Source organism: Hemibagrus wyckioides, linkage group LG05, assembly GCF_019097595.1.
Source record: "Hemibagrus wyckioides isolate EC202008001 linkage group LG05, SWU_Hwy_1.0, whole genome shotgun sequence".
Lineage (NCBI taxonomy): Eukaryota > Metazoa > Chordata > Actinopteri > Siluriformes > Bagridae > Hemibagrus > Hemibagrus wyckioides.
In genome coordinates this window covers 11,984,432-11,998,446 of record NC_080714.1, presented here as the reverse complement: position 1 = coordinate 11,998,446, position 14,015 = coordinate 11,984,432, and the positions used below count along the sequence as shown (strand labels likewise).

General features: G+C 40.5%; 1 protein-coding gene across 2 annotated transcripts in view; it reads right to left on the bottom strand.

Annotated features, from left to right (window-relative positions):
* gapvd1 (GTPase activating protein and VPS9 domains 1) overlaps nt 1-360 on the bottom strand; it is a 60,214-nt gene extending 59,854 nt beyond the window's left edge. The window contains exon 1 of one of the 2 annotated variants that reach the window (XM_058389762.1): nt 176-360. The gene's annotated coding sequence lies outside the window, so the exon portion shown is untranslated. The remainder of the gene's footprint in view (nt 1-175) is intronic. The other variant, XM_058389763.1, reaches the window with a different exon arrangement.
* Between the last annotated feature and the right edge of the window lie 13,655 nt (nt 361-14,015).

Genomic DNA, 14,015 nt, shown 5'->3' with positions numbered 1-14,015 from the left:
ATTCGTAAAGCTCAATAGCGTTTAGGTACCTAGTGTCATCCGTAAATAAGCCTTGTCAAATAACCTAAAGCTAGCTAGTTAGCACGTCAATAGACAAAACAATGTTTTTGCGAGACAATTAAACAGCAATGATGCTAGTAGCATGACTGGGCATGATTAGGCATACACATCTTACCAGCACGGGACAGGAATAAATATGGCCTTTGGTGACGACGGGTTCGTTTGTGAATTCGATGTTCTGGGTTCCAGAGTCCTACCAAAGACGGTTTATTGCTCTACGCTTGGCTAAAATACATAGCAAGACTTTCGATACCGCTAGCAAAATCTCTATCAGCATCAAACGTCATTATGCGCGTGCGTATTTGCTTCATTCGGCTTACGCTACTTTCATGACCAAGTAGGAGCTGGGACTTTTCTGTCTTCCCAGTAGGAAATGTCAGTTTCAACGGCTATCCATCTTGTAAAACCTACTCGGAAAGTAGGAGTTTCCCCAGCAGCTTCTACTTCTCCGAGTTGCTATTCAGTGACGTCACGTTAACGCGATTAAGTCTTTCAAGTTTTCTTTATAATTATATTTCTTAATATTTAAACGTTATTTTTATAACGTTCATATTAAAATGTATTTATAATAGAAATTGTAATTCGCTTTCTGCAAGACCTTTTGACCAATTTAAGTTTTGGTTACTTAAAACCAATTTTAAGTAATTTCGGCGGTATTAACATTGGATTATCACATCCACTTTAGAATAAATTTAAAGTTTAATTCCAGTTTTACACAGATTATAGTGAGTATTCTATTTACTAAGTAGACTTCTGAGGTAACGTGAACGTTCTAATATGGGAAGTAGGAAGTCCTGATTTGGAAAATTCGAGTTCCCACTTTCGGTGACTGCAGCATTACATTGGAAGACAGACGTCGGAGCTCGGAAGACGTAATTTTCGACCTCTGTATGTTCGATGTACAAAGCGGGAAAGATGTAGATGAGAGTCAATTTTTTTTTCCCCCAAAAATTGTTCCAAAAAGATTTTTCTTAAAAGCTTAAGCTCTGACTATTATAGGTAGAGTACTATTAACTTAAACAGGGGTAATCCAGGCATTAGCTAATTATTTGTTTGGAGGACTAAGAATTGTAATTTATTAAAAGAAGTTCTTCTACGTATATAAGAAATGAAAGTGGTTTCAGTAACAACACACACGCACACACACACACACAATGCAAAATTTTAGGGATGTAGGTAGGTAGCAAAAATGCTGTAAAGTAATAATGCCTTCAAAAATTGAAGTGTTAATGGTTTATTTTTATCAATTAACAAAATGGAAAACAAGTGAACAGAAGAGAAATCCAAATCAAATAAACATTTGTTGAGACCACCATTTGCCTGCAAAACAGCATCAATTCACCTGCACACAGTTTTTGAAGGAACTTGGCAGATAGGTTGTTCCAAAAATCTTGGAGAACTAACCACAGATCCTCTGTGGATGTAGGCTACCTCAAATCCTTCTGTCTCTTCATGTAATCCCAGACAGACTTGATGATGTTGAGATCAAATATCTTTGGGGGTCAAACCATCACTTTCAGGACTTCTTTTCTATGCTGAAGATACTTCTTAATGACATTGGCTGTATGTTTGGGGTCATTGTCCTGCTCCAGAATAAATTTGCCTCCCTGAAGGTATTGCATGATGAATAAGTAACTGCCTGTATTTCTCAGCATTGAGGGCACCATTAATCCACACCACATTTCCAAATCCATTTGCAGAAATGCAGTTCCAAATATGCAAGGAACCTCCACCATGCTTTACTTTGCCTGCCGATACTCATTATTGGTCCACTCTCCATCCCTGTGGCAAACATGTCTCCTGCTACACCCAAATATTTAAAATTTTGACTCATCAGTCCAGAGCACCTACTGCCATTTTACCAGCTTTCTGAAGTCCCATCCAAATTATGTGTATATATATATATATATATATATATATATATATATATATATATATATATATTTATATATATATATAAATATATATATTCAATTCAATTCAATTTTATTTGTATAGCGCTTTTAACAGAACATTGTCTCAAAGCAGCTTTACATAAGAAACAACATAAGAAAACAACAAACATATAAACAGACAAACAGTCCTAGATGTTATCCCAAGTGAGCAAGCCTGAGGTGACTGAGGCGACTGTGGCAAGGAAAAACTCCCTTAGATGGTATGAGGAAGAAACCTTGAGAAGAACCAGACTCAAAAGGGAACCCATCCTCATTTGGGTGACAGCGGAGTGTTAGATTATATTGTGCATTTATGTGTAGTCAGTTGTGTGATGCCGATACAGCATGTGTAGAATATTATGTAAATTAATAAGGAGGTTGTTGTCATCTACAGCGTTGCTTTGAATACCCCAATTCTCACAAAGCAGAACCCGGCTGGAGCTGGTCCATCTCCGGATGCCACTGGAGCTTCATTTAATGCTACACTCTTGTTTGGTTAAATCTGTATTTCTGTTAAGCATAGAACACTGAACTTCTGGTCATTAATTATTTCATTAACAATAAGTGCTTCAGATGCAAGAGATCATGTATTTAACAGTCCTAGCTTCAGATCGAAGATGCTGGCTGTGCATTCATTATGATCTAATTTTATGCTAATCAGGTTACTGAAACAAATTTTCTGACTGTTTATACATTTTTGCTTAGCTCCGGGAACAGACACACTAGGTGCGTTTACATGGACACTTTTTAATCACATCGGGTTGAATTGAATCAGACTGACGAATCCGATCGCATCGCGTTTACATGAACGCGGTATAAAGTAATCAGATTGTTATGCTATGTATTGATAGAATCGGATTAGATCTTCCACGAAAACATCTGTACGTCATTCATATCAACGTCTGTACGTCATACGTCATTGCACATGCGCAGAACTTTCCAGAAACATATTCCATCCGATTAAGTGTTTACATGTTGTCTCGATCGGACTAAATATGGTTTAAACCACCCCTTACCATCCGATTGAAATTTTAATCGGATGTGGCAAATTCCATCCGATTGACATGTTTACATGACACTTTTTTAATCTGATTGTGCTTCTAGTCCTGTTACGATCAGATTACAAGTGTCCATGTAAACGCACCTACTGTCTCAATGTTGTGAACATTCAGTGACGACTCATTGCAGCTAGCAGATGGTCAATTTAGAAAAAGGACACAGCCATCAGGGAATACTGTTTCCATGAATGGGCGTACATCCAGTGCTGCACTGACGTTTCTGGATTCTGAGTCATGGGGAAAGCAAAAGAATTGTCAAAGGATCTGCAGGAAAAGGTAGTTGTATAAAACAGGAAAGGGATATAAAAAGATATCCAAGGAATTGAGAATGCCAATCAGCAGTGTTCAAACTCTAATAAAGAAGTGGAAAATGAGGGGTTCTGTTGAAACCAAACCATGGTCAGGTAGACCAACTAAAATTTCAGCCACAATTGCCAGGAAAATTGTTCATGATGCAAAGAAAAACCCACAAATAACTTCAGGTGAAATACAGGACTCTGTGAAAACGTGGTGTGGCTGTTTCAAGATGCACAATAAGGAGGCACTTGAAGAAAGATGGGCTGCATGGTCGAGTTGCCAGAAGAAAGCCATTACTACGCAAATGCCACAAAGTATCACGCTTACAATACGCCAAACAGCACAGAGACAAGCCTCAAACCTTCTGGCACAAAGTCATTTGGAGTGATGAGACCAAAATTGAACTTTTTGGCCACAACCATAAACACTACATTTGGAGAGGAGTCAACAAGGCCTATGATAAAAGGTACACCATTCCCACTGTGAAACACGGAGGTGGATCGCTGATGTTTTGGGGATGTGTGAGCTACAAAGGCACAGGAAATTTGGTCAAAATTGATGGGAAGATGAATGTAGCATGTTATCAAAAAATACTGGAGGAAAATTTGCACTCATCAGCCCGGAAGCTGCACATGGGACGTACTTGGACATTCCAACATGACAATGATCCAAAACACAAGACCAAGTCGACCTGTCATTGGCTACAGCAGAATAAAGTGAAGGTTCTGGAGTGGCCATCTCAGTCTCCTGACCTCAATATTATTGGGCCACTCTGGGGAGATCTCAAATGTGCAGTTCATGCAAGACAGCCCAAGAATTTACAGGAACTGGAGGCTTTTTGCCAAGAAGAATGGGCAGCTTTACCATCTGAGAAGATAAAGAGCCTCATCCACAACTACCACAAAAGACTTCAAGCTGTCACTGATGTTAAAGGGGGCAATACACGGTATTAAGAACTGGGGTATGTAAACTTTTGATCAGGGTCATTTGGGTAGTTTCTGTTGTCATTATGATTTAAAAAGAATAAACACAGTTGATTGATAATAAATGGCTTCAGCCAAACACTAACCATGAGTGAAAGAAAAGTTTTTGTTTTATCATTTATATTCTCTGAAAAATGGCCAAGAAATCATAAATTCTGCCAGGGTATGCAAACTTATGAGCACATCTGTATTCTTCAGTGACATCAAACAACAGCACTGGCGTCTATTCTGATATAACAAAGGGGAAAATAACTTTGCATTGTTCATATCACGCAGGACCTGTCATGGTCTTGTCTCATAAACACCCTGGTGAAGAAAGCCCGGCAGCATCTTTACCAACTCAGACGCCTAAAGGACTTTAAACTGCCCTCAAAAGTGCTAAAGACATTCTACACCTGCACCACTGACAGCATCCTGACGTGAAGCATCACAGCCTGGTTTGGAAACAGGCAGGCTCTCCAGAGGGTGGTGCGAACAGCCGAACGTACCATCCGCACCAAGCTTTCTGACCTGGAGACTATATACAGCAAATGGTGCTGGACCAAGGCCAGGAAGATAATGAAGGACCTGAGCCATCCTAACAATAGACTCTTCTCTCTGTTGCGGTCAGGGAAAAGTTTCTGCTCCTTGAAGGCAAACACAGAGAGAATGATGAGGATCTTCTACCAGCAGGCCAATCAGGCACTCAACCAGAATACCTAGACCTGGGCTTTCTGGACTTTTTCACTGGACTTCCTCACACATCACATTCTACCTCAGCAGATTGTTGCACACACAAAACTGCACTACTCTGCACAGGTCACACTTTGTTTTGCACTGTCACTTTACCATTTATATTTACTGTTATATTGGATATTCATATTATGTCTTTTATACCTATATATTTATCTCATATGTATATATTTTTCCAATTTTATCCTGTATATTATATATTGTTTATATACAGTATCTCACAAAAGTGAGTTACATTTTTATAAATATTTTATTATGTCTTTTCATGTGACAACACTGAAGAAATGACACTCTACTACAATGAAAAGTAGTGAGTGTACAGCCTGTATAACAGTGTAAATTTGCTGTCCCCTTAAAATAACTCAACACACAGCCATTAATGTCTAAACCGTTGGCAACAAAAGTGAGTACTAGTGGAAATGTCCAAACTGGGCCAAAAGTGTCAATATTTTGTTTGGCCACCATTATTTTCCAGCACTGCCTTAACCCTCTTGGGCATGCAGTTCACCAGAGCTTCACAGGTTGCCACTGGAGTCCTCTTCCTCTTCCACTCTGCCCTGCGGCCCAGTCTCCAAAGGGAGGGGATCATGCTCTGCTTCAGTATGTCACAGTACATGTCGGCATTCATGGTTCCCTCAAAAAACTGTAGCTCCCCAGTGCCGGCAGCACTCATGCAGGCCCAGACCATGACACTCCCACCACCATGCTTGACTGTAGGCAAGACACACTTGTCTTTGTACTCCTCACCTGGTTGCTGCCACACATGCTTGACACCATCTAAACCAAATAAGTTTATCTTGGTCTCATTGGACCACATTACATGGTTCCAGTAATCCATGTCCTTAGTCTGCTTGTCTTCAGCAAACTGTATGCGGGCTTTCTTGTGCATCATCTTTAGTAGAGGCTTCCTTCTGGGATGACAGACATGCAGACCAATTTGATGCAGTGTGTGGCGTATGGTCTGAGCACTGACAGGCTGACCCCCCACCCTTTCAACTTCTGCAGCAATGCTGGCAGCATTCATACGTCTATTTCTCAAAGACAACCTCAGGATATGATGCTGAGCACGTGCACTCAACTTCTTTGGTCGACCATGGCGAGGCCTGAGTGGAACCTGTCCTGTAAAACAGTGCTGCAGCTCAGTTTCAGGGTCTTGGCAATCTTCTTATAGCCTAGGCCATCTGTATGTAGAGCAACAAATTCTTTTTTTCAGATCCTCAGAGAGTTCTTTGCCATGAGTTGCCATGTTGAACTTCCAGTGACCAGTATGAGAGAGTGTGAGAGCGATAACACCAAATTTAACACACCTGCCCCTAACAAGACTAACAAGTCACATGACACCGGGTAGGGTAAATGGCTAATTGGGCCCAATTTGTACTCACTTTTGTTGCCAACGGTTTAGACATTAATGGCTGTGTTGAGTTATTTTGAGGGGACAGCAAATTTACACTGTTATACAGGCTGTACACTCACTACTTTACATTGTAGCAGTGTCATTTCTTCAGTGTTGTCACATGAAAGATATAATAAAATATTTACAAAAATGTGAGGGGTGTACTCACTTTTGTGAGATACTGTAGATTTGTATTTGTACATGTATATCCAATATCCTATATCTCATTGGTTGTTTGTTAATCTATCATATATTTTTTTTTAAATATTTCTATTACTTGTTAGTTTTTATATTTCTATTTTTCTTTAAATCTTATTTATCTTTCTTTTGGAACAAGGACAGTTGGAAAAAGAATTTCACTACATGTCGTACTATGTATGATTTTGTATGTGACAAATAAAATTTGAATTTGAATTTGAATCTCCATGACAAAAGCCGACATGCTTTTATAAAGTCACTTCAGCAAGACAGTAAGCTGGTAACCATTTAGCATCCATGTACTCAATTGTCCAGATGACTGGCTCATCTTGGCTCAGTTGAGGTAAGTGGCAGCCAGGCATTGAGATGCCATGCTTGCCCACATAAGGTCCCTAGGCCTCAACCCAGTGAAGTTTGTACTTTCTTCCTCTCTGAGAACCACCTTCTGGGGGATAGTTTTGGATTGATCTGCGATGCGTGCACTCTTCCACTCTGGGGAATTCCATCTGTAAAGGTTTGACTTTAAAATCTGACTAGGCCAGTGCCTCTCTGCTTCTCAGGATTAGAGGGTGCTCGGCTCTGGACTGTAGCAGCCAAAGCTATTAAGGTTAGAAAGGATGGGATTTCCTCAGCCTTCTTAGGAAGTAGAGATGCTGCTGGCCTTTCTTGCTGATGGAGCTGGTGTTCAGGTGAAGGTCTGCGCTAGATGAACACCAAGGAAGTGCCGGGTGCCAGTAGCTCTTGACAGTCTGATGAGTGGTCTGTATTCCAGAATTAGCATAACAGAGATGTTTTCTGAGTAGCCGAGGTGTGGGCAGGGCTCCACATGGTACGTGCTGGGGAAGCTTGTGTAAACAAGATGCAGCATGTTTGCCCTACCACCAATATCCACCATCGTGAGTCTTCAGTAAGATCTGCATTTCTGTCAGCACGAAATGAGGAAAGCCCGTCTAGCTGTATGGGAGCATGGAACTCTGTCACTGAGCCACGTCTCCGTGAAAACATAGATGCAGCAGTCTTTAAACTCTCGCTGTGTGGTCCTCTGGAGTCGGATGTAATTCAGTTTATTGTCCAGTGAGCAAACGTTTAATAGAATAATAGATGGGGAGAGCCAGCCAGGCTAGGGTTTGTTTTCAGTCTAGCACAGACACCCTTCCGCTTTCCACACATCCGCTTTCTCAAGAACCACTTAGCAGCAAGTTTTTCAAGCATATCATCATGCAGGTTGTTTGTTGCATGATTTCTGAACTGTAATAGTGTCTGGCAGTCATATACATAAACACCGCTGTCTCTGGTGTCTATGCACTTTGAGAAGTTGGGCTGAACACTCGAATAGCACCATTTTGGATCCGGAGTGGCCGCTGTGTGCTACTGCCATGCCGCCATCTTGGAAAGACTCCAAGAATGAAAATGAAAGTTTTAAATTTCATCCACTATTCTTCTTCACTGACGAAGTCCTGCCATGCTTTGTATACACAGTCATAATCATGAGACTATTGCTCTTAAAACACCAAAGAGTATTTTAGGGGACTTTCCGGAAATCACCAAAAAAAACATTGAAGTAGTATAAAGAAAATAACCACGCTTGAAGACTAACATAGGAAAAATAAGTAGTTTAATATAAAAATGGGACAGATATGAAATATTAGTGAATAAATGGAGACTCAGTTCTCTGAACAGTGGGAACATCCAGGATGATCTGGTGAGGTTGGGGGACATACATGAGAGGTTGGAGAGTAATGAGAGTAGCAGGAAAGGGTGGACTCAGGTGACCTAGGAAGCTCATAATATCATAACAATCGTATGGAAGGATCATGGGGATAGGGCTGATCAGTTTGTGTAGCCTGAGAAATGGAAGAAGTAGGGGCAGACACAGTAGGCTACATAATACGTACAATATGAGCAAAATGGTATGAATGTTCAGGAAGAAAAGTCTCCCAGAGATGCTCTAGAAAGAGGGAAACCTCAACTGCCAAGTTGAAGAGATGGAAATGCAATAGTGTCTTCTGGCAGATGCAGAATGTTTATTGGAATTTTTGCATAACATGGATCCTATGCCCTGGAAGACTGAGCTAGATATGAAACACAGAATAAAAGAAAATTACTAGAGAACAGATGCATAGATAAAATTAGATTAGAATTAGAATAAGATTAGAATTAGAAAAGGTAACTACAGAGATGCAAAGCTAGGCAAGGCGCTTGCTATATTAACAATCAATTCACGTGTAGGGCATGAGACTAAGTCACATAAGTATTATGTTACACAAACAGCATATATACACATACTAAGACTATGGCTAAAATTATAAACTGAAGAGGGCAGATAAAAATGTACTTATACATTTTAGGTTAAGAAATATAATCTGTGAGACGTACATCTAAAAAAAGAGATTTTCTTGATTTCTGGATTTTCTTGAGACTTTTGCACTCGAGAGTACTGTACTTGATGCTTTGTGTCATTTGGAGACTTAATGCTGAAAATATTTTCTGAAAAATTGTCTACTACAATAAAACCAAGATTTGCTCCTTCTCATCCAAACCTGAGTCTTTTATTGTTTATCAATTTGTTTAGTTTTTGCAAGTAAAAAGTGAGTACTAGGTATTTGGAGAAGACCCCGGACCACCCTGTGATGTGCTTAGAGTGGTACTCTGAGTTCCGACAAGTTTATAGGGGGTGGGGGTGAGATGGTGTGAGAAGATGGAGCAGGTATGTAGCTTGTTGTCCTGGGGATTATGTTGAGAGAGAATGGCCGCCACACCAGTTTCTGAAGCATCAACCTTGACGACAAACTGAAATGATGGGTAAGGAATGGTAAGGATGGGAGCAGAGGAGAACCTGTGATAGAGATCAGAATATGCTTCTGCAGCTTGAGCATTCCACAAAAAGGGTAGCTTAGTGGAGGTGAGGGCTGTTGGAGGGGAGGCCATGGTACTATAATTTCTTATGAATTTTACTTTGGTAGGTTTCATCTTGTTTTTAAATCGGGAAGTTTTGAAACCAAGGAAAGAGACAGATGTCTGTTGAAATGCACATTTTTCAGCCTTAACATACACCTTTTTTTTCCAGCAGTCTTTGTAGGACCTAGCGGACATGACATATATGTTTCTTGAAAGAACAAGAGAAAATCAGGATGTTGTCGAGGTAAGCATAGACAAAGATGTTGAAGAAATCCCTGAGAACATCATTAATAAGGGCCTGGAAGACTGCAGGTGCATTAGTTAACCCAGACAGAACAACCAGATATTCATTGTGGCCAGATGGAGTGTTGAAGGCCATTTTCCATTCATATGCCTACTTAATACGGACCAAGTGATGCACGTTTCTGAGGTCTATGCCCCCTGTAGGGGCATAGACCTCAATGCAGCGGTCATGAGGGGTAAAAATGCAGCGGTCATGAGGGGTAACAGGTAATGGTTTTTGATCGTAATGTCATTGAGTCCATGATAATCAATACAGGATCACAGAAACTTGTCCTTTTTTTCAACAAAGAAAAACCCTGCTCTTGCCGGGGAGGAGGAGGGTTGAATTATGATGGCTGACAATGACTCAGAGATGTACTTCTTCATAGCCTTGGTCTCCGGGCCTAACAAGGAATACAAACACCCTCTAGGGAGATGGTACCTGGGAGGAGATCAATGGTGCAATCATATGGGCGAAGGAAGACTGTGCTTGACTTGCTAAAAACTAGTTAAAGATCTAAGTATTCAGGGGGGACTTTGGAAAGGTCAGGGAACTCCTCCTTGGAGGTGGGTGGAACAGAATGAAAGGTGGCGGAACAGAGGCAGGTAGAGAGATAGGATGAGCAGTATTCCTGATCCAACCAATATGAGGGTTGTGTCGGATTAGCCAAGGGTGTCTGAGAACAATAGGGGCATGCAATCTTTTCATCACATGGAACAAGAGCATCTCAGTGTGGTTGCCCCTTAACTGGACAGGAACAGTGCGGTGGGTGATGGGTTCAAGGCTGCTGCCATGAGAGATTGAAGTTGAAGAATCTGCCCAGCGGCCTGTCGCCCGGTGTGAGAGCTATCGAACACTTGGTGCATTTCGCAGATAGAGGCAGCAGATGAGGGTTAAGGAGTCTTTAATGAAATGAATGAGAAACTGAAATTCTCAAAAATGAAGAACAAAACGACACTGAAGAAAAGGCTAGAGTCCAAAAACAAAAGGCAAAATACCAAAAAATAAAACATGGAAAATACCTTGAAAATTCCAGGTGAGAGGCATGGAGCAAAAAAACAGAGAACAAAAGAACAACACTGCCTTAGTGCTAAACCCTAGGCATCAGCTGCATTCACATAGCCTCTATTACACAATTAAATATGTCTGGCCAGACACACATAGCTAATTAGGCCAGCAGAATATGTACCAGCACATAGAATGGCCCACTAGAACTAGTCACTTGGCAAACATAGCCCAGGCAAACATAGCTAGTACATTCTCTGGTCCTATGGCCAGAGCAGAGTAGAACAGACAGTCAGGTCTGCATTGTCAAGCAGTGAGTTGGGTACACTTTGCTGGAGGTCCTCCTGCTTGACTTGCAGAAATATGTTTCTCAATATCTCTGAGTTTCAGCAGGTCTATGGGCAGTCTCAGCACTCACCCGGCAGCAGCAGCAGCAACTCAAGCAGCAGCAGCATAGCAGACCTATTCACCAAGAACAAAACCTACCTACATTCCATCTCCATCAATACCATAAATAAATTCCTACACTTTACTTCGAGCGTTGTCTTGGCTAAATTAAAAACATAGCTTGAACAACATGTAAACATTGACATGCAGCTTAGTAGTAGTGAACTGGGTACAATCAACTGACATGATTTGCATTAGGCAAGCAGTCATGAACTCATCATGCTTATGTACAGACAAGGTTAAGAGCAGTTTAGGTTGCAAAATAACTAAAGCAGAAACAAAGATGAGAGCAGCTTTATGTTCTGAAAATGTTTTGGCTGGTTCCTCCTTAGGAAATCATAAAAGATTCTTCAGCAGATCATAAAAGGGCTTAGCTATTTGGCATAATCCTCAATCCATAGGCAACAATAATTACTCATACCCATGAATGAGCAAATCCCATTCATCATTGTCTGTGTGTACAACAACCTCAGTGCAATCAGGAAGAATGGGTCTCTGTGCAGCTGTTTTATTTATTTATTTATTGTCCTTTAAACTGTAACAGATCTAAAGCCATTAGCCATATCAATTAGTGAAAACACTCTGTATAGGTGATTGCTGTGGTGTTGGGAACAGTCTTTCCTGAAGGAGAGGAGCTGGGACCTGAGATAAATTTACAATCAGCAGTTTTATCCACTCCAGTTTCCTGTAGAGACCACAGAGGTTACCAAGTTGCAACAGCAAATTTACATTGTGTTCTCGCCTCTCTCCTGTCACAATAACCTCAGAGAACATCACATTGATAGACCCCCAGGAATCATGGTATGTTCATTTGCCAGAACACAAAAAAGATGATTCAAAAAGAGCCCATGACCATGCTTGATATGGGGGTAATAAAGGAGTTGCACAGGAATCTGTCCAGCCAAGTGGTTTTGGTGCTCATGGCTGATGGGTTGGTCTGGTTCTGTGTAGACTTTAGAAAAGTCACTGTGGTGTCAAAATTTGATGGAATGTCCTCTCCCAAATGGGGTTTGGTATGCTGCAGGTCATACGTCTCCCCAGTCTAAATCGGGTGGTGGGGATATGTGGAAGTTGGGAAGTGGTTGATTATCAGTTAATGGTGTTGTAAAATGATTGCTTAATTGTACTAATGATTGTTCTCAGTCAACTGTGGCAAAGTTAAAAAGCAGGAGAAAGGGGGGAAGTGCTTTTTTGGGTTCATAAGTCTGCCTCCAATTTCCTCTTTCCTGAAATCTTTTGAGCTCTGATCATGTAAGAGTCATTGTTGATGTCTCACCACCAGCGACACAACAAGGTATGCTTGGACTTATCTATTACTGTCATCAATACTTACTAGACTGCTTATATTATGACAAAGTACTCAAGCAGTGTTGCATAAAAGGACAACTTAATATCCTTGCATGGAGAAATGATGCAATCATTTTTCTACCTAAAAGAGTCCGAGTTCTGCTTCAACACTAGGGCCCCCAGATTACAGCTCGCCTTTTAATCTATACGTCTTGGAGGATGGAGGTCCAGCATTCAGGGTTTTGGCCCAAAGGAGATACCTGAGGGTATCATCCATTGTCCTTGTCATTGTATCACCCTCCCATATTCTGTTTTACTATTTCTCATACACCATTTACACATGGTGCCTCAGATAGCACAAAGAGAGGTCATTCACAGAGGTCATTGCTGCAAAGGTGACAAAAAAACCTCTCTCTGTACTTCAATATCAATTCAGAATTTCACATTCCTTATTGCACACAAAGTTCAGGAGCTGTAGAGTGAAAGAACTGAACTATCAGAGTCTGAATAAAGCCATGATGGAGACAGGTAAAAATTGGGTCATCCTGTTCACAGCTATTTTTTGTGAAATCAGGATGATATGGACATGATTGTCAGCAATTTTACACAAGCACTTATTTAAAAATTTGTGTGTATTGTTTGCATAGTAATATCTCTGCTTCTCTGTCTCTGCCTACAGAAAAGACTACTCACACATTTCTTCCAAAAAATGTTGTGTTAGTTGCAAGGCTGAACTCACAGAAGGTTGGTGAGGCAGATTTTGGACCTCCCACAAAGGTAGGTACAGTTACTTGCACAACAGTGCTCATGAAAGCCCAGCCCCAGTGGATTCATACCAGCAAGATAAAGAGATCAAAAAAAAAAATTGAAAAAAATCGAAGCTTTTATTGTCCATAAAATATTTGAACCATATATAGCTGACATAGTGAAATGAAAGACAGCAAAATGAAACAACATTCTACATAACTACATAAAACAACACAGAGCTAAGGACTAAAACATAAGTCCTGGTCACATAAAGTGCATAGTGTGCAACCTTGTGCAAATAGTGCAAGACAAAAGACAGTGAATACAATATACTACAGGGCAGATACATAAAATAGCACAACTAGTGCACAAACTGTATTGACTATAGTGCAAATAAGAGGATTTGTAAACAATAAGAGGATTTTTGTAAACATATATACACCTATGATAGCAGCTGTTGGTGGCAGCCTTAAATTGTTATACGTAAAAACAATATTGAAATGAATGTTCAAAAATAGTATATAAAAAGTGTTCAAATGAGTGTTGCTGTAAAAAATAGCTATATATTGAATATATGTGTGTGTGTATGTGTGTGTGTGTATGTATGTGTGTTTTCAGTTCAGTCTGGTTATGGCTATTGAGGAGTCTGATGCCCAGCAGAACAGCAGTTCTTCAGAGAAAGGAGACAATTAG